We start from the raw sequence: 27,337 nt of genomic DNA, 5'->3' as shown, positions 1-27,337 counted from the left end.
CCAGCTGGCAGTGCTGGGTTAAATAACCTATCTTAGATCTGCTTCTCTGGACACAGACTCTGAGATGAAGATTTGCATGCAGGGAGTTTACTGAGAGATGCCCTTGAGAATAAGCCCTGGGAAGGACCAAGAAAAGCAGGATTGGGCAGGATAAGTTTCCATGAGGAGTGCTGGATGGAGGTGGGATTACCTTTTAGAGTTATTCCAAATTGAGGTAAGAGGGTGGGACCTATACCCACTCCAGGGAGGGGGCATGACCTTGAACAAGAAAGCTCCCTTCAACCAAGAAAGGTCAGCCACCAACAATACAGCAAAAGACAGAATCTGGGCTGTCCACTACAGCTTCCATAGTGTGGGTTCTTCTCTGCTCCTGTGTGCATAGCTTTTTGCGCTTACTAGGATGTTTTATATAATGTGTCAGACTTCCCTCCAGACCAGAGGTTGGCAAACTATGGCCTGTGAGTCAAATCCAAACTGTTTTGATTAATGAAGTTTTATTGGGACACAGCCATGCCCAATCATTTACATATGTCAGTGGCTTGCTTTCCTGCTATAACCACAGAGTTGAGTAGTTGTAACAGAAACCATATAACTCTCAAAGCCTAAAATATTTATTATCTGGCTCTTTACATAGAAAGTTTACCTATACCTGCTCTAGACTTTGCAATCTTTGAGGCTGGTGGGTCTTATCTTTCCATAACAGATACCTGGAAGTTGAATTTTGGAATTTTGGATGAGTGGCAAATGAATTCAAATATGGATGAATGAGTCACATAGATTTACGTTTGATTCCTGGCTCTGCCCTTCAGAAGCTCTGATATTAGTTGCACTGTTTAGATTCTGTAAATTTTAGGTTCCTCATCAATAAAACAGGATTGAGATTACTTCCTTTTCAGGATAGTGGTAGCATTAAATGAGAAAGTACATATAGATTACTCACACAATACCTGCTACATTATACATGTTCACATAAATGCGAGCCATTGGGTCTATTAAATATTTTATGTGACAATTGAAGGCTAAAACAGGCTGGATTGTGTCTTAGTTCCCTATTTGGGTAGATTAGCTGTTGGCAATGCTGGTTTTATAAAAAAAAAAAGCTTAAACCTGCCAGAAATACCAGGCTTTCTTACAGCATAAATATGATAGACAGTCCTGATGGTTTTCAGAGGTAATATGCTTTATGTATTGGGCCCAGATTCTAATTAATTGGAACAAGCCAGGTTCCGTAAATGAGAAGTTCTATAATTTGGGGGTGACTACTAATCTATTATAACTGTTCAGAATTCCATTTAATTAGTAGGTACAGGCATGCTGCAGGCCAGCTTCAGGAGACTGCTTCCATGGCTAGATCTCCAGAGGGGTGGTCACTGAACATCTGAAAGGTCTTCTACTACTTTTAAATGAGCAATTTTGTTGATGCCAATATACATAGTTAAAGTAGCATACACTGCTATGAATCCCCAAAGTTCAGTGGCTTGTCACAAAGTAGTTAATTTCTACTCACCTTACAGTCCAAAGTGGTAGTATTAGTTATCTCTTGCTGCATAGTAAATTACCACAAACTTAGCAGCTTGAAACCACACAAATGTATTATCTCAGAGTATTTGTGGGTCAAGAGTCTGGATATGGATTGGCTGGCTCCACTGCTTAGGGTGAAATTGAGATTTTCACCAGGGCTGCAATCTTATCTGAGGCTTTGGATCCTCTTCCAAACCCACTGTTTATTGGAAGATGCATTTCTTTGCAGCTAGCTGTGTGGCTGAGGCTCCTGTTTTCTTATTAGCAGCCAAACAGGGATGCTCTCAGCAGCTAGAGGCCACCCTCAAGTCCTTGCCTTGTGGTCCCCTCCTCTTACAACGTGGTAGCTTCTTGAAGGGCAAAAAGAAAAATTCACTTCAATCTGCTAGTATGGAGTCTCGTATAGCATAACATAATCACTGTAATGACTATTGCATTACCTTTCCCATAACATTCGCTTCATCAAGGGCATGATTATCCCATCCAGGAGACATGCACTCCTGCTCCCCTAAATGCTTGTCATTTTCTTCCCCTTCTCATCCTCCCCTTCCTCCTCCATCTCTCACTTCTTTAGTATGTTTAGCAGACAGTGTTGGTTGCCTACCCTGTAGCCATGTATCTCCTTTCTAATAAACACTAATATTGCCTTAGTATCCATACTTCTCTACGTGACCATGGTCTTCAGGAAATACTGATCTTTGCCCATTTTAACTTCCTGGGCTGCTCAAAGCAACACCATAAAATGGTTTGGCTTAAGCAATAGGAATGTATTTGCTTATGATTAGAGTCCAGGAAAATGTTCAAATCAAGGCATCGTCATCATGATACTTTCTTCCTAAAGGCTGGCTGCTGGCAATCCTCTGCCACATGGCAAGGTACATGGCGATGTCTGCTGGTCTCTCCATTCTCTTCAAGGTTTCATTTCTTTCAGCTTCTTGCTTCTGTGACTCTCTCTCTTTCAATCTCTCTTCTCTCTCTCTCCTCCCTCCCCACCCCGGTATCAATTTCATTTATAAAGGACTCCGGCAAGAAGATTGAGATCCATCCTGAATGAGGTGGGTCACAACTGAAGTAACCTCATCAAAAGATCCTACTTACAATGGGTTTACCTGCACAGAAATAGATTAAATTTAAGAACATACCCTAGAAAGGGTATTTACAGCGTCCAACCACCACACCATCCAAACACCAAAGAGACAAATCCTGATTAATTTAGGCCAATCATGGTGGTTTCATTCTCTTTGCCAGTTGATTGGTTTAGAAAAATCATGTGTTACAGTTCTGGGCAATGAAACTTGAAGGAAGCCTTCCAGCAAGTTTTTAGGAAAGGTTTTTCAGGGTGACAAGAACAGACACAAGGAAGACATCCATTATTCTTCTGCTACTGAGTATTTGCCAATAGGCAAATCCCACCCCCACCCCCCTTATTTTGGCATGGGCAAGCTCCAGTAATCGAACCCAGGTCTCTAACCAGGCAGTCACTTTTTGACCATAAGGGAAGCCAGTTTTAAAATTGGGATGAGGAAGGCCAAGGAAAATGATGGTAAGAACCTGAGTCCTCGGTGGTATCATTCTGCTGCAGAGTTAATCATGCCTAGAGTCTCCCCACATTAGGATTTTTTTGATGTTAGCATATAAGATGATATCTTTATTGTTTAAGTGAGGTTTAATCTGGGTTTCCTGATACTTGCAATCATAGGCACCTAAATTATTGTGTGATTGTGTATTTATCAATCTTGTGGGACCCACCCCAGAGCACAATGAAGATTACAGGATACTATGGTTCACTTACATCATATACTGTAGTTGGAAATATAGATGAAGATGAGAACAACAGCAATGGCTTAAAGAGAAGGTGCCACTGGCCAGATAATGATATCAAGGTCACTACCATTAAATTTGCAAAAGTCAATGTCCCTAATTTTACTGAGTAGCATGTAGAAGCGTATTAATATATATTTGAAACATTTTCTGTAGCCTTCCAGATTCAGTATTCTCCAGTTTGAAAATCCAGAATAACTGCCAATGGCAGGCTTTGAAGGAGCTGTTAATGATTTTGTTATTAAGCTGTTGATTGAACACACCTTTCCAATACAAACCATTGGGGCAGAGTGGTCCAAATCAGAATTTAGTTGATTTATGCATCACTGTGTGGTAAGTAGGTAAATAGAATTCATGCTCAGGCTCCTTTAGCACTGAGCTAACAGTGGTTGTGTACCCTTATAGAGTATCCATGTGCTCCTATAGAATGCATTCTTTGAGTCTTGGTTTCATTTTGTTGTTTTGTTTTTGTGCATAAACATGCATTCCAACAGTGTGGATGATATAAACTGAGTGAACTCTTGGAATATTGCGTCCATCAATTGTGTAGTTGTCTTATAGTACTAAGAGCATTTCCTCTGACTCTTTATAGTGACTGTAACTTGAAAGGTATTTTGTATCCACTCAATCCTTTCACGTACATTTTAGGGGAAGAACTATAGAAGGCAAGCCATGCGTAAGAGTATCAAGGTAAAATACTCCAGATAAATTGCTTCATAAAGCCAAACAGAATGAACATTCAACTGGCAGCGTCTGAAGAGATCTGTCAGTCTTACATTTCTATTTTATATAAATCCAACAAACAGATGAGGCAAAACTAGGGCATTTTGCAGAACTTGAAAGGTCTATTCATTTTCATTGAGTTACATTGCTCGTAATAGGTTAAGTTCCTAAAATGAGGAATTTTCTTTTCTTTCTGAAGATGTATGGAAATGAGAATTGAAGCTGAAAATCATCTGGGGAGGTCTATTTTTAGGGAAGGTGATTTGCTGAGAGTATTTGTCACTCATTCAGGGGAACAGCCATGAACCATGGCAGGCATAGGTAGAAATAGCCAGCTTTTGGAAGAAGAGAAAATAATCCTTCCATCTTGAAAAGCTTTAAACATGAATGTTATCAAGTGCAAAGGCAGTAATGCAGACCATGCAAGAGTGTGGAAATGAAAGGCAGTTTCATGCGAGCATGAACCGCATATGTAGATTTACTTGTGTGGGTGCATAATATGTTTATCAGTGCATATGAGTGAAGATGTGTGTTCAGATGTGTATGTCTGTATTACATGTTTCTGTGAGTGCAAGTAATAATAGCTAATGTTTATTGGATTGATACTGTATTCTAGACTCTGTGCTAAGAGATTTATGGGGATTATCTCTTTGAATTATCTCAATAGCCTACATTTTCCATTTACAAAGAGATTAACAGAGCTATTAGGAATCAAAACCAGGATTCAGATCCAGTCAGCTTGACCATTTTGAGCAATCAGCAGCCCGGAACCCTTTGCCACTGATTACATTGCTGTGGTGGCATGGCAACGATGTTTATAAGTGCGTTTGTGCATTTTTTGTTTGTTTGCTTTGGAGAAGATTTTAAAGGGAAATGGCTCTCTTTATGATCAGCGTTAAAATAGAATCAGTACATTTTTCAGACTGAGACAATTGACCAAACAAAAGCACCCGTCCTTTTTGTAGCATACTAATGGGTTCAGCAGCAAATTGAATTTGAAAAACTAAAACCTTACGTTGTTTATTTGTAATTACTGAGTGTCCTTTGTCTTCATCATCAAACATTTATCATAGCCCATACGATTCACTTAATACCTTGCCCCTCTGGCCTCAGGCTTATAAAATTAGTTGGGATGTTTAGCACTGTAAATAGGGGACTTAAACTCAATTTAAGCACATCTTCACATGGATGTCTAAGTATCATCTCAAAATCAACTCATCAAAAGCAATATCCCAATATCTATCCCCTCCTACCACAGACATGCTTCTTCCCACAGCCCATCATCTGAGAAAATAAATGGCAGCTTCTCACATGACAAATGCTTAGGCCCTTGGACGCATCCTTGGTTACCCTCTTTATCTCACACACTATATCCAATCTACTAAAAATTCCTGGTAGATCTAGTTTCAAAATACGCTCAGAACTCACCCATTCCTTTCCATTTCTCAACACATTAGCCAGTAATTCTTTTACTATACACATGACTCAGAGTCAAGCCATGGCTTGCCGTCACACTGAGAATAAATTCAAAGTCCTCACCAAAGCCCATGATATCCTATATGATCGTGACTGCATGTGCAACCTTATCTGATCCCTTACCTGCTCCACTCCCTCTTTCTGTTTGCTCCAGCTATACTGAGCTCCTTGATTGCCCTCAAACACACAGAACCTCTCAGGTTCAGAGAACAACTTGAATCGAAGGCTGTGGCTGGGGAATATCCTAAAGTGGCTCTTACAGAACTACCTGGAAAAGGCAGGTAATATTTTGCCAACAAAGTTGCACCTCAATTCTAAGAAGTGAGACCATGGCAGCTAAGCCCAGGAAAGAGTGTTCTTCCAGGGCAAATTCTTCAAGGAGCAGTGATGAGAGGCCAAGGAATATTAATTTTGCAGACAGCCCATAGACCCTGTAATGAGGCAACACAGGCCAGGTATAAGGATTTTGAAGTTTGGGAGGCCTAGATTTGATTCCTGGTCCCACTGTTTATTGTGGGCTGTCCAGCTCTCTAAGTTTCTTCATATTTCAAAATTTTGCATGGCTTTACTTTTACACAGTAATATTTTAGACTTGTAAAAAAGATCTTGGGAGCATAGCATATCTGTACTAAAGCAGTTAAAGATATCAGCTATACAGATTAGAGATAATTTTGGCTAAAAGTAACAGAAAACCCAATTTACTAAACTAAACAAATATGGGTTTGTTTTTCTCACATAGCAAGAAGTCTGGAGGTGGGAAGTTGCTGGCCTTGATTCAGCTATTCAGCAAAGCCATCAGGATCTTCCTTGCTTCTGCTCTTCCCCCTTTGGGCTGTTAGCTTCTGTCCCTTTGCTTATTGCTGCTTGATTGCAAGGGGGCTGATGTAGCTTTAGATGTCATGCCTATGTTCAGTATGAGAAGGAAAGAGAAAAAGACAAGTCCAATCAAGTCTTCCCTCTTTTATCAGGCATGTATTTCATTGGCCAGAATTGTGCCATATAGCTATTCCAGCTGCAAAGAAAGCTGTACTCACTGCTGTTCCAAGCAAACCTGATGTTTTATAAGAAAAAGAGAAATGGGGAGTAGACGTTGGATAATTGCCATGCCAATGATACATAGCCCTACAGAGACAGGCAAGATCAGGGGAAGCCTGACCGGTGTTTTCTGATTGGAATGATAGATATCTCATTGATCCAAGCAGCAAATATCTATTTGGTCCTTCCTGAGTACCAGACATTTCAATACTAGTTGTTGAGGTCTCCATAGCAAACAGGACAAAACACCTGGCTGCCCTTATGGAGTACACATTTTAATGGAGACATGGACAAGGAACAAACAAACAAAAAATAATAAAATCAGTTCCAATTGTTATAAATATCGGTATAGTCAGTAGCTTCCTGGAGGGGTAAAATGATGTTCCTAGACAGAGGAAAAGCATGAACAAAAGTTCCAAGCCAAGAAAGTGCATGCAATTGGTCAATTTTGGCTGAAATCCAGAACGTATAGATGGAGAGATGTGGACAGATTTGGCTAGCTATAAATATTTGGCTTAGAATTAATAAGACTGGTTTCTGGCTTCCCCACTTAGCAGCGACATGACCTTGATCACTTTGACCCTCAGTGTCATCATCTACAAATGGGGCTAAAAATCCCTCATAGGGTTGTAGGGCGGGTTTAATGGAGGAGTGTATATAAATTATCTTCCATGCAGTAACTGCTTCATAAATAAAAGCTGTTTCCAGACAAAAGTGTTCTGTTCACCATTCTTTTTCATTTGAGAACTGTTAAATGAGCCCTCCCCACTGAAGCCACTCCCCACAATAAGTCAGCCAATTGGTAGAACATGTCGAGTTACATATAGGGACATAAGACTGAACAATGGAAGTAGAAAGTGAATGGATTAAAACACTCCCTTGAAAAAATTCACTCATTCATTCTTTTGTTCAACATATTTTAGTCTCCCTGCAATATGCAAGTCATTGTTCTAGACAGGTATTGTCCAAGAAAGATATAATGAGTCACATGTATAAGTTTTAATTTTCTAGTCACTACATTAATAAAAATGAAAAGAAAGGTGAAGTTTAATCTTTTTATTTAACCCATATATCCAACATATTATCATGTCATTGTGTAGACAATATAAAAAAATTCCTATTGAGATATTTTACATACTTTTTTCTTTTTTTCACTTTGTCTTCCAAATCAGATGCATATTTTATCTTATAGCACACTTCAGTTCACATTCTAACTGCTCAGTAGCTACATGTAATGAGTGGTTCTGTGTTGGGCAATATAGCTCCATATACTGGCTGTTTTAAGGTTCTCTAGAGAAACAGAACCAACAGGAGATATCCGTAAATATGAGATTTATAAAGGTGTCTCACACAACATGAGAAGGGAAGAGTCCAAAATCTGCAGGGCAGGCTGTGAAGCTGGCAGCTCCAATGAAGGCTTTGGACAAACTCCATAGGAGAGGCTTGCTGACTGAAGAAGCAATAAAAATATCTCTCTTCTACCTTAAAAGCCTTTAACTAATCGGATTGTATCATTGTGGGAGGCACACCTTAGTTGATTGCAGAGGTAATCAGCCGCAGATCAATCAACTGACAGATGATTTAATACACCAGCCTTCCAGTTTATCAGCCAGCCTCAAAATATTTTTGCAGCAACAGTCAGTCCAGTACTTGCCTGACTAAACAACTGGACATAATCATTTGGCCAAATTGACACCAGAGCCTAACCATCACACTGGCGATACAGAAGTGAACAAAACAAACTGTGTACAAAGGGGCTTTACTTCCAGTGAGAATAAGCAAAACTGCCTCTCTAGAGTTCTTATTTACTCCAGGTACAGAATTTATGCATGAAAGAAAGTTGTCATTATCTACTCAATTTTAATTGAAATCTTAAATATTGATCCCCACCATTTCACTGTATCTACAGCTTTATAACTCAAACAGAAATCCCCAGCCACAAGCCATACCAACCATCTTCATTTTTTGCTTGTTTGCATGGACAGGGAATCAAACCCAGGTCTCCAGCATGGCAGGCAAGAACTCTGCCTGCTGAACCACCATGGCCCACCCTCCATTTTTGGATGTTTATTTTTCATTCATATCACAGATAATTGTCAAGCACTTGTGAGAAATTCTCATCTTAATATTGTAGAAGCCACCAATATTCTCTTTTGTGGTGTGCAATTGCTAGATCTTATTTTCAAAATTCTCCTTTACCCGAGGTGCCAAAGATTTACATTTTCATTTATTATGTTTATTCATTCATGTTTAGATTTACAGTTCAACTGTATTAATTTGTTCAAAATATCCTGTTGTAGTTACATTGAATTTTTACACTGATTTGGAGGGAATCAATATAGTGAAAATGCTAGGTTGTATCATTCACAAATGTAGCATGCTTTTCTTTTTATTCAGGTCTTTCTATATGCCCATAATGAAATATTTAAAAATGTCTTCACAAATGTGTCCTTGCTGCTTGTATTAGCTAGGGTTCTCTAGAGAAACAGAATCAGCAGGAAATACCCGTAGATATAAAATGTACAGAAGTGTCTAATGTAACCATGGGGACATAGAGTGCAAAACCCAAAGGTCAGGCTGGGAAGTTCATGCCTCCAATGAACGAACTCCACAGGAGAGGCTTGCTTGCCCAAGCAGGAAGAAGAGTGTGTCTTCTGAATCCTCCTTAAAAACTTTCCAGTGATTAGATTAAACATCACTTATTGCAGAAGACACTCCCCTTGGCTAATTACAAATGGAATCAGTTGTGAATGCAGCACTTGCCCAACCAGACAAACAGGCACCACCACCTGGCCAAGTTGACACATGACCCTGACAATGACATTGCTATTCAACTCTTCTCTTGGGTTCCTTACACCAACTCAACGAAGTATGTAACTCAAAATTTTCATTCTTTAAAAAACCCTTTGTGGCTTTAATATCAATCTAATACAACTGTGATTACATCTCAAATATTTATAATTTTAATTCTCAGTATTTTCTGAGTATTCTGAATGGAAGCAGACGTGTGTGTATGATATGTACACATACTAAATGAAGAGATGCGGTTAATTTCCAACACTTTAGGTGTTTTAATGTTGTTATGTCCATTTTGGTTTTAAAATTCTTGTTCTATAGCTTCATGTTTCATAGAATACAACCTGCATTATAGTCTATTTTGAGGAATTCTTTGAAGATTCCTTTATAAAGTATTTTGGTGGATGCTTCATGGGCACTTGAAGAGAAAATGCATTTACGAAAGTGTAACGAGTTTAATAATTTCTATTAAATCAACATTAAAATTCAATTGTTCATATACTTCATACTTTCACAAGGTTGAGTTTATCATAGATTGAAAGAAATCAGTCAAAGTATTTCACTACTGATTCATATCTTTTCACCGTTTTAACAGTTTTGCCTCACATATTCTAATGTCATGTTATGTAGTGCAAACAGTTGATACTTATTTAAACTTCCTTGTGGGCAATACCATTAACCACTAACTTACTATTCTGTTCCACTAACTTATTTTTTTTTTTTTTTGACAGTGAGCATAGACCTTTATTTCCCTTATTCTCGATGTCCACTAGGAAGTGTCTGAATGTTGGTTTGACTTGAGTCTTGAGACTCATGTCATTTTTCAACACTGACACTTCAAATATTGCTTCTCCTCTATTTCCCTGCGCCCTACCCCACCATAACTGATTTTACACCCATATTGGAATCTTTCAATCTACCCTTTATGTCTTTTAATTATTATTACATCTTTTCTTTTTTTTATACCTAGGTTCTGGGAAATTCCCTAGTATTATTTTTTAATTCACTGATTCTCCTGTAATGTGTCCAGTTCATATTCTATTCTGCATATTGAGCTTATAAATTTTTCTCAGAGTATATATTTTTATTTTAAGGATTCTGATTGGCTCTCTTTCACATTCCTGTCTTATTTCTGTCTGCTTTCTTTTATGTTTTCATATTGGCTTTTTAGGAATATTAGTTCTTCCCCTGTCCCTTTGTGGACTCTTTTTTTTTTTTTTTTACATTTTTTTATTAATTAAAAAAATTAACTAACGCAACATTTAGAAATCATTCCATTCTACATATGCAATCAGTAATTCTTAACATCATCACATAGATGCATGATCATCGTTTCTTAGTACATTTGCATCGGTTTAGAAGAACTAGCAATACAACCGAAAAAGATATAGAATGTTAATATAGAGAAAAAAAAATAAAAGTAATAATAGTAAGAACAAAACAAAACAAAACAAAAACCTATAGCTCGGATGCAGCTTCATTCAGTGTTTTAACATGATTACTTTACAATTAGGTATTATTGTGCTGTCCATTTTTGAGTTTTTGTATCTATTCCTGTTGCACAGTCTGTATCCCTCAGCTTCAATTACCCATTATCTTACCCTGTTTCTAACTACTGCTGGACTCTATTACCAATGACATATTTCAAGTTTATTCTCGAATGTCCGTTCACATCAGTGGGACCATACAGTATTTGTCCTTTAGTTTTTGGGTGGACTCACTCAGCATAATATTCTCTAGGTCCATCCATGTTATTACATGCTTCATAAGTTTATCCTGCCTTAAAGCTGCATAATATTCCATCGTATGTATATACCACAGTTTGTTTAGCCACTCTTCTGTTGATGGACATTTTGGCTGTTTCCATCTCTTTGCAATTGTAAATAACGCTGCTATAAACATTGGTGTGCAAATGTCCGTTTGAGTTTTTGCCCTTAATTCCTTTGAGTAGATTCCCAGCAATGGTATTGCTGGGTCATATGGCAATTCTATATTCAGCTTTTTGAGGAACCGCCAAAATGCCTTCCACAGTGGTTGCACCATTTGACATTTCCACCAACAGTGGATAAGTGTGCCTCTTTCACCGCATCCTCTCCAGCACTTGTCATTTTCTGTTTTGTTGATAATGGCCATTCTGGTGGGTGTGAGATGATATCTCATTGTGGTTTTGATTTGCATTTCTCTAATGGCCAGGGACATTGAGCATCTCTTCATGTGCCTCTTGGCCATCCGTGTTTCTTCTTCTGGTAGGTGTCTGTTCAAGTCTTTTTCCCATTTTGTAATTGGATTGGCTGCCTTTTTGTTGTTGAGTTGAACAATCTCTTTATAAATTCTGGATACTAGACCTTTATCTGATATGTCGTTTCCAAATATTGATTCCCATTGCGTAGGCTGTCTTTCTACTTTCTTGATGAAGTTCTTTGATGCACAAAAGTGTTTAATTTTGAGGAGTTCCCATTTATTTATTTCCTTCTTCAGTGCTCTTGCTTTAGGATTAAGGTCCATAAAACTGCCTCCAATCGTAAGATTCATAAGATATCTCCCTACATTTTCCTCTAACTGTTTTATGGTCTTAGACCTAATGTTTAGATCTTTGATCCATTTTGAGTTAACTTTTGTGTAGGGTGTGAGATATGGGTCTTCTTTCATTCTTTTGCATATGGATATCCAGTTCTCTAGGCACCATTTATTGAAGAGACTGCTCTGTCCCAGGCGATTTGGCTTGACTGCCTTATCAAAGATCAAATGTCCATAGATGAGAGGGTCTATATCTGAGCACTCTATTCAATTCCATTGATCGATATATCTATCTTTATGCCAATACCATGCTGTTTTGACCACTGTGGCTTCATAATATGCCTTAAAGTCAGGCAGTGCAAGACCTCCAGCTTCGTTTTTTTTCCTCAAGATGTTTTTAGCAATTCGGGGCACCCTACCCTTCCAGATAAATTTGCTTATTGGTTTTTCTGTTTCTGAAAAATAAGTTGTTGGGATTTTGATTGGTATTGCATTGAATCTGTAAATCAATTTAGGTAGGATTGACATCTTAACTATATTTAGTCTTCCAATCCATGAACACGGTATGCCCTTCCATCTATTTAGGTCTTCTGTGCTTTCTTTTAGTAGTTTTTTGTAGTTTTCTTTATACAGGTTTTTTGTCTCTTTAGTTAAATTTATTCCTAGGTATTTTATTCTTTTAGTTGCAATTGTAAATGGGATTTGTTTCTTGATTTCCCCCTCCGCTTGTTCATTGCTAGTGTATAGAAATGCTACAGATTTTTGAATGTTGATCTTGTAACCTGCTACTTTGCTGTACTCATTTATTAGCTCTAGTAGCTTTGTTGTGGATTTTTCCGGGTGTTCAATGTATAGTATCATGTCGTCTGCAAACAGTGATAGTTTTACTTCTTCCTTTCCAATTTTGATGCCTTGTATTTCTTTTTCTTGTCTAATTGCTCTGGCTAGAACCTCCAACACAGTGTTGAAAAATAGTGGTGATAGTGGACATCCTTGTCTTGTTCCTGATCTTAGGGGGAAAGTTTTCAATTTTTCTCCATTCAGGATGACATTAGCTGTGGGTTTTTCATATATTCCCTCTATCATTTTAAGGAAGTTCCCTTGTATTCCTATCTTTTGAAGTGTTTTCAACAGGAAAGGATGTTGAATCTTGTCAAATGCCTTCTCTGCATCAATTGAGATGATCATGTGATTTTTCTGCTTTGCTTTGTTGATATGGTGTATTACATTAATTGATTTTCTTATGTTGAACCATCCTTGCATACCTGGGATGAATCCTACTTGGTCATGATGTATAATTCTTTTAATGTGTTGTTGGATACAATCTGCTAGAATTTTATTGAGGATTTTTGCATCTATATTCATTAGAGAGATTGGTCTGTAGTTTTCTTTTTTTGTAATATCTTTGCCTGGTTTTGGTATGAGGGTGATGTTGGCTTCATAGAATGAATTAGGTAGTTTTCCCTCCGCTTCAATTTTTTTGAAGAGTTTGAGGAGAGTTGGTACTAATTCTTTCTGGAATGTTTGATAGAATTCAGATGTGAAGCCGTCTGGTCCTGGACTTTTCTTTTTGGGAAGCTTTTGAATGACTGATGCAATTTCTTTACTTGTGATTGGTTTGTTGAGGTCATCTATGTCTTCTTGAGTCAAAGTTGGTTGTTCATGTCTTTCCAGGAACCCATCCATTTCATCTAAATTGTTGTATTTATTAGCGTAAAGTTGTTCATAGTATCCTGTTATTACCTCCTTTATTTCTGTGAGGTCAGTAGTTATGTCTCCTCTTCCATTTCTGATCTTATTTATTTGCACCCTCTCTCTTCTTCTTTTTGTCAATCTTGCTAAGGGCCCATCAATCTTACTGATTTTCTCATAGAACCAACTTCTGGCCTTATTGATTTTCTCTATTGTTTTCATGTTTTCAATTTCATTTATTTCTGCTCTAATCTTTGTTATTTCTTTCCTTTTGCTTGCTTTGGGATTAGTTTGCTGTTCTTTCTCCAGTTCTTCCAATTGAACAGTTAATTCCTGCATTTTTGCCTTTTCTTCTTTTCTGATATAGGCATTTAGGGCAATAAATTTCCCTCTTAGCACTGCCTTTGCTGCATCCCATAAGTTTTGATATGTTGTGTTTTCATTTTCATTTGCCTCAAGGTATTTACTAATTTCTCTTGCAATTTCTTCTTTGACCCACTTGTTGTTTAAGAGTGTGTTGTTGAGCCTCCAGGTATTTGTGAATTTTCTGGCATTCCGCCTATTATTGATTTCCAACTTCATTCCTTTATGATCCGAGAAAGTGTTGTGTATGATTTCAATCTTTTTAAATTTGTTAAGACTTGCTTTGTGACCCAGCATATGGTCTATCTTTGAGAATGATCCATGAGCACTTGAGAAAAAGGTGTATCCTGCTGTTGTGGGATGTAATGTCCTATAAATGTCTGTTAAGTCTAGCTCCTTTATAGTAATATTCAGATTCTCTATTTCTTTATTGATCCTCTGTCTAGATGTTCTGTCCATTGATGAGAGTGGGGAATTGAAGTCTCCAACTATTATGGTATTTGTGTCTATTTCCCTTTTCAGTGTTTGCAGTGTATTCCTCACGTATTTTGGGGCATTCTGGTTCGGTGCATAAATATTTATGATTGTTATGTCTTCTTGTTTAATTGTTCCTTTTATTAGTATATAGTGTCCTTCTTTGTCTCTTTTAACTGTTTTACATTTGAAGTCTAACTTGTTGGATATTAGTATAGCCACTCCTGCTATTTTCTGGTTGTTATTTGCATGAAATATCTTTTCCCAACCTTTCACTTTCAACCTATGTTTATCTTTCAGTCTAAGATGTGTTTCCTGTAGACAGCATATAGAAGGATCCTGTTTTTTAATCCATTCTGCCAATCTATGTCTTTTGATTGGGGAATTCAGTCCATTGACATTTAGTGTTATTACTGTTTGGATAATATTTTCCTCTACCATTTTGCCTTTTGTATTATATATATCATATCTGATTTTCCTTCTTTCTACACTCTTCTCCATACCTCTCTCTCCTGTCTTTTTGTATCTGACTCTAGTGCTCCCTTTAGTATTTCTTTTTTTTTTTTAGTTTTTTTTAATTAATTAAAAAAAGAATTAACAAAACAATTAGAAATCATTCCAATCTACATGTACAATCAGTAATTCTTAATAACATCACATAGTTGCATATTCATCATTTCTTAGTACATTTGCATCGATTTAGAAAAAGAAATAAAAAGACAACAGAATAAGAATTAAAACAATAATAGAAAGAAAAAAAACAAAACAAAAAAAACCTATACCTCACATGCAGCTTCATTCAGTATTTTAACATAATTGCATTACAATTGGGTAGTATTGTGCTGTCCATTTCTGAGTTTTTATATCCAGTCCCGTTGTACAGTCTGTATCCCTTCAGCTCCAATTATCCCTTATCTTTTTTTTTTAATTAACGGAAAAAAAGAAATTAACCCAACATTTAGAGATCATACCATTCTACATATGCAATCATTCATTCTTAACATCATCATATAGATGCATGATCATCGTTTCTTAGTACATTTGCATCGGTTTAGAAGAACTAGCAATACAACCGAAAAAGATATAGAATGTTAGTATAGAGAAAAAAATAAAAGTAATAATAGTAAAATCAAATCAAAACAAAACAAAACAAAACAAAATAAAAACCTATAGCTCAGATGCAGCTTCATTCAGTGTTTTAACATGATTACTTTACGATTAGGTATTATTGTGCTGTCCATTTTTGAGTTTTTGTATCTAGTCCTGTTACACCGTCTGTATCCCTTCAACTCCAATTGGCCATTATCTTACCCTGTTTCTACCTCCTGCTGGACTCTGTTATCAAGGACATATTCCAAATTTATTCTCGAATGTCTGTTCACATCAGTGGGACCATACAGTATTTGTCCTTTAGTTTTTGGCTAGACTCACTCAGCATAATGTTCTCTAGGTCCATCCATGTTATTACATGCTTCATAAGTTTATCCTGTCTTAAAGCTGCATAGTATTCCATCGTATGTATATACCACAGTTTGTTTGGCCACTCTTCTGTTGATGGAGATTTCGGCTGTTTCCATCTCTTTGCAATTGTAAATAACGCTGCTATAAACATTGGTGTGCAAATGTCCGTTTGTGTCTTTGCCCTTAAGTCCTTTGAGTATATTCCCAGCAATGGTATTGCTGGGTCGTATGGCAATTCTATATTCAGCTTTTTGAGGAACCGCCAAACTGCCTTCCACAATGGTTGCACCATTTGACATTCCCACCAACAGTGGATAAGTGTGCCTCTTTCTCCGCATCCTCTCCAGCACTTGTCATTTTCTGTTTTGTTGATAATGGCCATTCTGGTGGGTGTGAGATGATATCTCATTGTGGTTTTGATTTGCATTTCTCTAATGGCCAGGGACATTGAGCATCTCTTCATGTGCCTTTTGGCCATTTGTATTTTCTCTTCTGATAGGTGTCTGTTTAAGTCTTTTTCCCATTTTGTAATTGGGTTGGCTGTCTTTTTGTTGTTGAGATGAACAATCTCTTTATAAATTCTGGATACTAGACCTTTATCTGATATATCATTTCCAAATATTGTCTCCCATTGCGTAGGCTGTCTTTCTACTTTCTTGATGAAGTTCTTTGATGCACAAAAGTGTTTAATTTTGAGGAGTTCCCATTTATTTATTTCCTTCTTCAGTGCTCTTGCTTTAGGTTTAAGGTCCATAAAACCGCCTCCAGTTGTAAGATCCATAAGATATCTCCCAACGTTTTCCTCTATCTGTTTTATGGTCTTAGACCTAATGTTTAGATCTTTGATCCATTTTGAGTTAACTTTTGTATAGGGTGTGAGAGATGGGTCTTCTTTCATTCTTTTGCATATGGATATCCAGTTCTCTAGGCATCATTTATTGAAGAGACTGCTCTGTCCCAGGTGAGTTGGCTTGACTGCCTTATCAAAGATCAAATGTCCATAGATGAGAGGGTCTATATCTGAGCACTCTATTCGATTCCATTGGTCGATATATCTATCTTTATGCCAATACCATGCTGTTTTGACCACTGTGGCTTCATAATATGCCTTAAAGTCAGGCAGCGCGAGACCACCAGCTTCGTTTTTTTTTCCTCAAGATGCTTTTAGCAATTCGGGGCACCCTGCCCTTCCAGATAAATTTGCTTATTGGTTTTTCTATTTCTGAAAAATACGTTGTTGGGATTTTGATTGGTATTGCATTGAATCTGTAAATCAATTTAGGTAGGATTGACATCTTAACTATATTTAGTCTTCCAATCCATGAACACGGTATGCCCTTCCATCTATTTAGGTCTTCTGTGATTTCTTTTAGCAGTTTTTTGTAGTTTTCTTTATATAGGTTTTTTTGTCTCTTTTGTTAAATTTATTCCTAGGTATTTTATTCTTTTAGTTGCAATTGTAAATGGGATTTGTTTCTTGATTTCCCCCTCAGTTTGTTCATTACTAGTGTATAGAAATGCTACAGATTTTTGAATGTTGATCTTGTAACCTGCTACTTTGCTGTACTCATTTATTAGCTCTAGTAGTTTTGTTGTGGATTTTTCCGTGTTTTCGACGTATAGTATCATATCGTCTGCAAACAGTGATAGTTTTACTTCTTCCTTTCCAATTTTGACGCCTTGTATTTCTTTTTCTTGTCTAATTGCTCTGGCTAGAACCTCCAACACAATGTTGAATAATAGTGGTGATATTGGACATCCTTGTCTTGTTCCTGATCTTAGGGGAAAAGTTTTCAATTTTTCCCCATTGAGGATGATATTAACTGTGGGTTTTTCATATATTCCCTCTATCATTTTAAGGAAGTTCCCTTGTATTCCTATCTTTTGAAGTGTTTTCAACAGGAAAGGATGTTGAATCTTGTCAAATGCCTTCTCTGCATCAATTGAGATGATCATGTGATTTTTCTGCTTTGATATTTTGATATGGTGTATTACATTAATTGATTCTCTTATGTTGAACCATCCTTGCATACCTGGGATGAATCCTACTTGGTCATGATGTATAATTCTTTTAATGTGTTGTTGGATACAATCTGCTAGAATTTTATTGAGGATTTTTGCATCTGTATTCATTAGAGAGATTGGTCTGTAGTTTTCTTTTTTTGTAATATCTTTGCCTGGTTTTGGTATGAGGGTGATGTTGGCTTCATAGAATGAATTAGGTAGTTTTCCCTCCACTTTGATTTTTTTGAAGAGTTTGAGGAGAATCGGTACTAATTCTTTCTGGAACGTTTGGTAGAATTCACATGTGAAGCCGTCTGGTCCTGGACTTTTCTTTTTGGGAAGCTTTTGAATGACTGATGCAATTTCTTTACTTGTGATTGGTTTGTTGAGGTCATCTATGTCTTCTTGAGTCAAAGTTGATTGTTCATGTCTTTCCAGGAACCCATCCATTTCATCTAAATTGTTGTATTTATTAGCGTAAAGTTGTTCATAGTATCCTGTTATTACCTCCTTTATTTCTGTGAGGTCAGTAGTTATGTCTCCTCTTCCATTTCTGATCTTATTTATTTGCACCCTCTCTCTTCTTCTTTTTGTCAATCTTGCTAAGGGCCCATCAATCTTACTGATTTTCTCATAGAACCAACTTCTGGCCTTATTGATTTTCTCTATTGTTTTCATGTTTTCAATTTCATTTATTTCTGCTCTAATCTTTGTTATTTCTTTCCTTTTGCTTGCTTTGGGATTAGTTTGCTGTTCTTTCTCCAGTTCTTCCAATTGAACAGTTAATTCCTGCATTTTTGCCTTTTCTTCTTTTCTGATATAGGCATTTAGGGCAATAAATTTCCCTCTTAGCACTGCCTTTGCTGCATCCCATAAGTTTTGATATGTTGTGTTTTCATTTTCATTTGCCTCAAGGTATTTACTAATTTCTCTTGCAATTTCTTCTTTGACCCACTTGTTGTTTAAGAGTGTGTTGTTGAGCCTCCAGGTATTTGTGAATTTTCTGGCATTCCGCCTATTATTGATTTCCAACTTCATTCCTTTATGATCCGAGAAAGTGTTGTGTATGATTTCAATCTTTTTAAATTTGTTAAGACTTGCTTTGTGACCCAGCATATGGTCTATCTTTGAGAATGATCCATGAGCACTTGAGAAAAAGGTGTATCCTGCTGTTGTGGGATGTAATGTCCTATAAATGTCTGTTAAGTCTAGCTCCTTTATAGTAATATTCAGATTCTCTATTTCTTTATTGATCCTCTGTCTAGATGTTCTGTCCATTGATGAGAGTGGGGAATTGAAGTCTCCAACTATTATGGTATTTGTGTCTATTTCCCTTTTCAGTGTTTGCAGTGTATTCCTCACGTATTTTGGGGCATTCTGGTTCGGTGCATAAATATTTATGATTGTTATGTCTTCTTGTTTAATTGTTCCTTTTATTAGTATATAGTGTCCTTCTTTGTCTCTTTTAACTGTTTTACATTTGAAGTCTAACTTGTTGGATATTAGTATAGCCACTCCTGCTATTTTCTGGTTGTTATTTGCATGAAATATCTTTTCCCAACCTTTCACTTTCAACCTATGTTTATCTTTGGGTCTAAGATGTGTTTCCTGTAGACAGCATATAGAAGGATCCTGTTTTTTAATCCATTCTGCCAATCTATGTCTTTTGATTGGGGAATTCAGTCCATTAACATTTAGTGTTATTACTGTTTGGATAATATTTTCCTCTGCCATTTTGCCTTTTGTATTATATATATCATATCTGACTTTCCTTCTTTCTACACTCTTCTCCATACCTCTCTCTTCTGTCTTTTCGGTTCTGACTCTAGTGCTCCCTTTAGTATTTCTTGCAGAGCTGGTCTCTTGGTCACAAATTCTCTCAGTGACTTTTTGTCTGAGAATGTTTTAATTTCTCCCTCATTTTTGAAGGACAATTTTGCTGGATATAGGAGTCTTGGCTGGCAGTTTTTCTCTTTTAGTAATTTAAATATATCATCCCACTCTCTTCTAGCCTCCATGGTTTCTGCTGAGAAATCTACACATAGTCTTATTGGGTTTCCCTTGTATGTGATGGATTGTTTTTCTCTTGCTGCTTTCAAGATCCTCTCTTTCTCTTTGACCTCTGACATTCTAACTAGTAAGTGTCTTGGAGAACGCCTATTTGGGTCTAATCTCTTTGGGGTGCGCTGCACTTCTTGGATCTGTAATTTGAGGTCTTTCATAAGAGTTGGGAAATTTTCAGTGAAAATTTCTTCCATTAGTTTTTCTCCTCCTTTTCCCTTCTATTCTCCTTCTGGGACACCCACAACACGTATATTTGTGCGGTTCATATTGTCCTTGAGTTCCCTGATACCCTGTTCAAATTTTCCATTCTTTTCCCGATAGTTTCTGTTTGTTTTTGGAATTCAGATGTTCCATCCTCCAAATCACTAATTCTATCTTCTGTCTCTTTGAATCTATCATTGTAGGTATCCATTGTTTTTTCTATCTTTTCTACTTTGTCCTTCACTTCCATAAGTTCTGTGATTTGTTTTTTCAGTTTTTCTATTTCTTCTTTATGTTCAGCCCATATCTTCTTCATGTCCTCCCTCAATTTATCGATTTCGTTTTTGAAGAGGTTTTCCATTTCTGTTCGTATATTTAGCATTAGTTGTCTCAGCTCCTGTATCTCATTTGAATTATTGGTTTGTTCCTTTGACTGGGCCATATTTTCAATTATTTGAGCGTGATCCGTTATCTTCTGTTGGCGTCTGCGCATTTAGACAGATTTCCCTGGGTATTGGATCCAAAAGTTTGGAAGATTTTCCTGTGAAATCTCTGGGTTCTGTTTTTCTTATCCTGCCCAGTAGGTGGCGCTCGTGGCACACGTTTGTCTGCGGGTCCCACCAGTAAAAGGTGCTGTGGGACCTCAAACTTTGGAAAACTCTCGCCGTCCGGGGGGTTCGCTAGCCGAAGCAGCTTGAGCCAGCCCGGGGTCCGAACGCAGGGAGGGTTGCTGGTCGCCGCAGCCCGGGAAAGAGCCCGTCCGAATTTCCTAGTTGGCCCTGGGCGACAAGCGTGGCGGGAGGGCGCCAGCGGCAGCGGCCCGCCCGAGAGAGTGCACGTTCCCCGGGAGTCACGGGTTTGGAAGGGGCCTCCCCCACCCGTCACCGTTCTCCGCGGCCTGGGGGTTTCCGATCCAATTCTCTCAGTTGGTCCGGGGGGCTGCGCGTGGTGTGGGCGCCAGCCGCCTTGGTTTCAGGGGACCGCCTCTCCAATTCTCCCAGCCGGCCCGGGAAGGGGGAAGGGAGTAACTCTGGCCGCTTCCCGCCCCACCCGGTGAGGCCCGCGCGCCTCGGCGATCTCACCCGAGCTGCTTCTCTCAGCCAGCCAGCCATTCCAGGATGGGGTACGCTGTCTTTTTTATCTCTGTTGTGGCTTTGGGTGCTTTCTGTATCGTTTCTACTCCCCTAGTAGCTGTCCTGGGGAAGAAACTAAGATCCGCGCGTCTTACTAAGCCGCCATCTTCCAGGAAGTCGGGGCCTTTTAGTATTTCTTGCAGAGCTGGTCTCTTGGTCACAAATTCTCTCAGTGACTTTTTGTCTGAGAATGTTTTAATTTCTCCCTCATTTTTGAAGGATAATTTTGCTGGATATAGAAGTCTTGGTTGGCAGTTTTTCTCTTTTAGTAATTTAAATATATCATCCCACTGTCTTCTAGCTTCCATGGTTTCTGCTGAGAAATCTACACATAGTCTAATTGGGTTTCCCTTGTATGTGATGGATTGTTTTTCTCTTGCTGCTTTCAAGATCCTCTCTTTCTATTTGACCTCTGACATTCTAACTAGTAAGTGTCTTGGAGAACGCCTATTTAGGTCTAATCTCTTTGGGGTGCGCTGCACTTCTTGGATCTGTAATTTGAGGTCTTTCATAAGAGTTGGGAAATTTTCAATGATAATTTCTTCCATTAGTTTTTCTCCTCCTTTTCCCTTCTCTTCTCCTTCTGGGACACCCACAACACATATATTTGTGCGGTTCATATTGTCCTTGAGTTCCCTGATACCCTGTTCAAATTTTTCCATTCTTTTCCCGATAGTTTCTGTTTCTTTTTGGAATTCAGATGTTCCATCCTCCAAATCACTAATTCTATCTTCTGTCTCTTTAAATCTATCATTGTAGGTATCCATTGTTTTTTCCATCTTTTCTACTTTATCCTTCACTTCCATAAGTTCTGTGATTTGTTTTTTCAGTTTTTCTATTTCTTCTTTATGTTCAGCCCATGTCCTCTTCATGTCCTCCCTCAATTTATCGATTTCATTTTTGAAGAGGTTTTCCATTTCTGTTCGTATATTCAGCATTAGTTGTCTCAGCTCTTGTATCTCATTTGAAGTATTGGTTTGTTCCTTTGACTGGGCCATATTCTCAATCTTCTGAGCGTGGACCGTTATCTTCTGCTGCTGGCGTCTGGGCATTTAGTCAAATTTCCCTGGGTGTTGGACCCAACAAGGTTGTAAGATTTTTCTGTGAAATCTCAGGGTTCTGTTTTTCTTCTCCTGCCCAGTAGGTGGCGCTCGTGGCACACATTTGTCTCACGTGTTTGGAATGGATCTCCCCCGGTCACCGATCTCCGCGGCCTGGGGATTTCCTATCCAATTCTCTCCGTTGGTTCAGGGGGCCGCGCGTGGTGGGGGCGTCAGCCGCCGTGGCTTGAGGGCACCCTGTGGCTGGTCGCCGGCCGCAGCGGGCCCAGGGAATTCGCCACCAGACCAGGAAGTCACCTGCGTGGGAGGTGCGTCGCTCACCGGCTGCTGCGGCCTGGAGAATTCCCCACCGGACCAGGAATCCGCCCACAGGGGAGGGCCACCGCGGCTTGGATAGCCCTCTGATCCGAGACTCGTAGCCGCGGACTCGAAGCCGAGACTCGAAGCCGCCCACAAAAAAGGGGCGCCGGCCGCCTCGGCTTGGGTAACTTGTCTCTCCGAGACTCTCAGCCGGCCAGGAAGGAGGGAGGGAGTAGCTCCGGCCGCTGCAGCTGCTGCTGCTCGGGAAATCGCGCGCCGCTCGGGGATCTCACCGCAGCCGAGTCTCACAGTCAGACTAGCCAGTCCAGACTGGGATACGCTGTGTGTCCATTCCCTGCCATAGCCCCGGGAGCTGTTCTGCACTGTTTCAGTTCACCTAGTAGTTGCTTTGGAGGAGGAACTAAGACGCACGTACCTTACTAAGCCACCATCTTGGCCCCGCCTTCCTCCACTAACTTATTTTAACCTAAAATCTACTCTGATTTTAATATTGCAACACCCTCTTTTGGCTACCTACAATGATAGATTTAAAGAGACTGAAGATAGAATTAGTGATTTGGAGGATGGAACATCTGAATTCCATAAAGAAACAGAAACTATAGGGAAAAGAATGGAAAAATTTGAACAGGGTATCAGGGAACTCAAGGACAATATGAACCGCACAAATATACATGTTGTGGGTGTCCCAGAAGGAGAAAAGAAGGGAAAAGGAGGAGAAAAACTAATGGAAGAAATTATCACTGAAAATTTCCCAACTCTTATGAAAGACCTAAAATTACAGATCCAAGAAGTGCAGCGCACCCCAAAGAGATTAGACCCAAATAGGCGTTCTCCAAGACACTTACTAGTTAGAATGTCAGAGGTCAAAGAGAAAGAGAGGATCTTGAAAGCAGCAAGAGAAAAACAATCCATCACATACAAGGGAAACCCAATTAGACTATGTGTAGATTTCTCAGCAGAAACCATGGAAGCTAGAAGACAGTGGGATGATATATTTAAGTTACTAAAAGAGAAAAAGTGCCAACCAAGACTCCTATATCCAGCAAAATTGTCCTTCAAAAATGAGGGAGAAATTAAAACTTATCACTTATATCTTTGTTCATTTTCATCTAATTTTTGGAGTTATTTTGCTTTTTTTTTCTTATTCCATGTAAAAGTTGGTTTCCCTAAATAAAGCTCTCATTAACATATCCTTATTAAATCATCTTTTTTAGGGATCAAATAATGTATCCAGAACACAGTTCTCCATGTCTTAAAGTCATGATTCCATAAATTTCAGATGGTCATGATGGTGGAACCTCAAAGAAAATTATCTGGCAGTGTGTAATTATCAGGTTAAAGGTTTCTGTATATTTCAGAATAAGATCAGATTATTCACAATGAAAAAAAAGATGGAAATGAGAGTTGTTGATATCAGGGTGTGAATGTAGTTGAAAATCCATTCAGAGTCTTTGGATAGAGAGGGGGGACTGAATTTCATGAGGATGTTAGAGGCAGGCAGAGATGGAGAAGTTAACAGGAAGGTGGGCTGCACTAGTGGACAGAGCAGATGAGAGAAGCAGAGGAGGAGTAGGGTGGGTGAAGGAAATTGGCTTGGGGAAATGAATTAGAGTAGAGCTCAGTTTGAGTAAAAAAATAATTAAAACTATGATCGTGAAGTGAAGCTATGCCTTTATATGGTGTTAGTTGCTTGGAAAGTAGTAGGTAGGAGAAAAATGAGATAGATATCCTTGGAGCTAAGGAGTGAGGGGCCTGCACAACTGATCTGCCTGAGAAGAGCAGAGCTCACGGGACTAGGATACCTGGGGTGAATATGTGATACTGGGTCTATCACACTACCCACTCACATAACTCCCTCAACATTTAGTTTCTTTTCATGATTCTTCAAAATATGTTTTTAATCTCATACACAATATGTAATAATGGTGAAGTAAAAATCTTCAAAAAGCCACCTTGTTCCCCTTGCCCACATCCTTCTGACTCAGTTGCCCCCTTCCTTCCTTGTCATTTACATGAAGAAGTTAGGATTCAAAACCAAAAATTGAACATTTTTGAAACTATTACTGAAATTCCTGAAAAATCACTTAATTATTTTGTTTGTTTACTCATTTATTTCTTTATTATTCATTCATACTATGCAATTTTGTTAATTATCTACCACATGAAAGAATTATGTTCTCAGTGAAAACCTTGATGAGTTATTGCCTCCTTTCTAAAATCCATCTTTTCTCTGGCCCAAGACAGATCAAATTTCAGGGAAATTAGGGGAAATCTGGACAGGAAAATAAAATGCCTCATGGCCCATCGACCATCAGTCAGAGGCAATTTTCCTTCCATTCTTACCTAAGGTTTCAGAGAAAGGTCTCTTCCTTGCAGACTGCTGTAACATCTTGTCTGGGTGAATGAGAACTTAAAAGAAGAGTTTCTGAAAGGTTTTATCACACCTCCCAGTTGGAGGTGCTATTCCAGCCTCTCCTGAGTTGGGGCCTTGGATTTAGTCCTGATTATCTGCCAATCTATAGTCAAAGTCGCTCTCCCACAGAGAGATCTCAGATCACCAACCTCCCAGAAGAGCAGTTGGGATATGAGTGAGCACCAAGACTTCCAGTAACCCTGTGTGACATCATCACTGACATAGCTCAGTTCCATGGGCCAGTTTGAATCTAAACACAGAAACAAGAAAAACAGCAGCCCCTGAAGTAGCAGTTGGCAAGGGACTGTGGGTCAGAGTATATAATAAAAATGAATTGAAACTCTTCTCTGTCCTCGAAGAAGTTATAATCTCCAAAGAGATGGACATGCAGTGCTTAATAACTAAATGTGATGGGATATTTATGTCCCCAAACTTCTCATCTGACTCTGATTGAATCCTGACACTTCAAACTTAGTAACACAATATCCTGTCTGAACCCCCTCAGGTATCTTTGTACCGAGTCTTAACACAGGCTGTTGCCTCTGACTACAAGCCTTCCCTTTCCACTTCTCCTCTCCCTTTGTTCACTCTGACTTGGAGATACATGGTATTGAAAAGAGCTGTACTCTTCTGTAAAAGACATTATACTCTATCCATCTCAATGTTGTCATTAGTATGAAATAAGTGTGTGGCTGATCAAGAGTAAGACCATATGAATGCTGGCTGTTACTATTATGATTTAAGTTATTTTGCTTTTAAAGGTGGCTTGTCTAAATTATATTTTAAATTTATTTAATAAGAAACATAATCCATCAACATTTACTGCCGTGTGTTTGATTTAGTTCTGCCATTTTACTTTCTGTTTCTGAAGTTTTTCATTCTCCTTGCTGTTCTTTTTCATTCTTTATGAAAAAACACGACTGTTTGCTATATGAACTGCTGTATTTTTGTTTATCTTTATAGTATGTTGGAAACATTCCAATTTTTAAACTCTACTAACAACTAATTTTAACATTTTCCTAAAACTTATTCTGATTATTAATGTTGAGAATGGAAGAGCAGATCAGTTTTTTTCTTGTAAAATGAGAATAATAATAACAGCATCTTCCTGATGCAATGAACTAGAGGATTAAAGGAAGTGATAAGTGTGAAGTTCTGAAACCAGCTTTGAGACAAAGTAAGAAACAAGTGTTCACTGTAATTAATACCATTATTGTTTTTGTTGTGTTACTTTTTCTCTATATAAAATGAGGAAATTAACTTCCTCCCTATCTTCCGCACCACTTGTTTCATTCTTATGATTCATAGTATTTGTATTACTGTTAAAACTTTTTAAAATTTTAATGTATTTTATTTAACCCAATATGTTCAAAATGTTATTTCAATATATAGTTAATATATTCTATGTTATTGTGATTGTCCACATTCTTTTTAAAAATATTTTTATTTAAGGAAACAAGCAATACACTTAAAACCACCAAAAACAAGTATCTTAGTTAACTTAACCTTAGACATATTTAAATAAAGTACCCATATAATCATTGTAAAACATTTTTAAATTCTGCGCCATCTGTTTCATTTAGTAGTCATAACAGGTGAATTTTCTTTTTGAATTGTATTTACACCAGCTATTTTTGCTTAAGCACATTTAAATTATTTCAAACACAAGTCCTTTTATGCCTCATGCTTTCCAAATTTCCCAGTGTTTTTGTTTTCTCTTTTCACGAATAGTTATTTGTCTGGGTTAAGAAAACTTAGGTCATAACCTTGTCTTCTGTGGTTTCTTATTGTGGAAGAAAATTTGAAGTCTAAGGTTTCTTTCTTTGTGGATAAACAGCTTTCCTGACTGTATGGTTGGATGTCTTTCTTGACTGTTGATGTTTTAGCATTTTGGCAGGATAATATGAGCTATCTCTTTTCATTATGCTGACCTGACACATAGTGATCCCACATTGGCAGATTTGGGTCTTCCTTCCTCATTTAGCCAGGAACTCTCTCTTATTATATTTTTGAATAATGTTTCTGCTTTAGTCATTCTGAACTCTTTGTCCAAATATTTTTTATATCTTTTATCTTCTCTAATAATTTTCAACCTGGTTATATCTTTGCATTCTTTGAGAGCTTCTCAAACATACTCCCCATATCAACCAATCCCTTCCTACAGAGTCAGTCTTTCTCACTTCTACTTTTCCAACGGCTTTTTATTATACTACAGTATTACCGGTTGCTACAAATATCTTCCATAACTCTTCCAGATCTCT

General features: G+C 38.1%; 1 protein-coding gene and 1 long non-coding RNA gene across 4 annotated transcripts in view; one reads left to right on the top strand and one right to left on the bottom strand.

The window, feature by feature from the left end:
* Window positions 1-25,263, bottom strand: part of LOC143657451 (uncharacterized) — a 167,873-nt gene extending 142,610 nt beyond the window's left edge. For both annotated transcript variants that reach the window (XR_013162856.1, XR_013162855.1), the window contains exons 1-2: window positions 25,007-25,263; window positions 6,277-6,444 (exon numbers count right to left, since the gene is read on the bottom strand). This is a non-coding gene — a long non-coding RNA (uncharacterized LOC143657451). The remainder of the gene's footprint in view (window positions 1-6,276; window positions 6,445-25,006) is intronic.
* The window catches only part of STAC (SH3 and cysteine rich domain), a 155,187-nt gene that overhangs the window by 29,290 nt on the left and 98,560 nt on the right, over window positions 1-27,337 (top strand). The gene's annotated exons all lie outside the window — the stretch shown is intronic.

This window comes from Tamandua tetradactyla, chromosome 15, assembly GCF_023851605.1.
Source record: "Tamandua tetradactyla isolate mTamTet1 chromosome 15, mTamTet1.pri, whole genome shotgun sequence".
NCBI lineage: Eukaryota > Metazoa > Chordata > Mammalia > Pilosa > Myrmecophagidae > Tamandua > Tamandua tetradactyla.
The sequence above is the reverse complement of the archived record's forward strand: the minus strand, read 5'-3'. Positions and strand labels throughout refer to the sequence as shown.